The sequence below is a fragment of the Myotis myotis genome, unplaced genomic scaffold, assembly GCF_014108235.1.
Source record: "Myotis myotis isolate mMyoMyo1 unplaced genomic scaffold, mMyoMyo1.p scaffold_m19_p_2, whole genome shotgun sequence".
In the NCBI taxonomy this organism is placed as follows: domain Eukaryota; kingdom Metazoa; phylum Chordata; class Mammalia; order Chiroptera; family Vespertilionidae; genus Myotis; species Myotis myotis.
Window position 1 is genome coordinate 191,134,632 of NW_023416324.1, and position 909 is coordinate 191,135,540.

The following is a 909-nucleotide window of genomic DNA, read 5'->3' on the forward strand; positions in this document are numbered from 1 at the left end:
TTTATACATGGACATGTTAAATTTAAAAATTATAATACCCTGTTTGTGGGCTGGATCCCAACTAGGGGGTGTGCAGGAGGCAGCCAATCGATTCTCTTTCATCATTGATGTTTCTTTCTCTCTCTACCTCTCTCTTTCTCCCTGAGATCAATAAAAATATATTTTAAAAAATTCTAAGAGAAAACAAGATGATGATAAATGTATCTTGTAAGTATAAGAATTTAAGTATGGAAATTTATTTAAAAATATGGATTAGAGATATAAATTAGAGAGTTGTCAGTGTACAGGTGGTGTTTCAGCCACAAGGATGGATGAGATCACCAAGGACTATGTCTTAGGCCTGTTCCCTTTTGTTTTGTTTTGTTTTGTTTTGTTTTGTTTTGTTTTGTTTTGTTTTCCAGGGGAGAGTGCAGACACAGTCCTATGCTACCACAAATTATGCAGTCGAGTTTCCCACTTTTAGGGAAATCACAGGGGTCAGCACATCAGGATGCCATGGATAAGCCTGGCCCTGGGAAAACCATCTTCCTGATTATGGTATCTCCCCTGTCATGTAAGTATAGGTCTGTTAAATTTTAAAAGTCAAAAAGAGGAGAAAGCAACAGAGACCAAGGAGCAATTCCAGTTAAGTGGGAGAAAAGCAAGAGAGTATTCAGTCTTGGAAGTCCAGTGGGAAAAAAGTATAGAAAGTAGAAAAGAGCTTGGTCACTTGCTTCTGATAAATCAAATAAATTCAGGATGCAAATAGATGACTAAATTTAGGAAACTATATATTACTAGAGGCCCAGTGCACAAAAATTTGTGCACTCAGGGGTGGGGGGGTGTCCCTCAGCTCGGCCTATGTTCTCTTGCAGTCTGGGACCCCTCGGGGGATGACCACCTGCTGGCTTAGGCCTGCTCCCCAGGGGA

At 40.2% G+C, this 909-nt stretch overlaps 1 non-coding gene across 1 annotated transcript; it reads right to left on the reverse strand.

Annotated features, from left to right (window-relative positions):
- Positions 1-398: 398 nt before the first annotated feature.
- Positions 399-561, reverse strand: LOC118677939. The gene has a single exon (XR_004974644.1). It is a non-coding gene; the product is annotated as a U1 spliceosomal RNA (small nuclear RNA).
- Between the last annotated feature and the right edge of the window lie 348 nt (positions 562-909).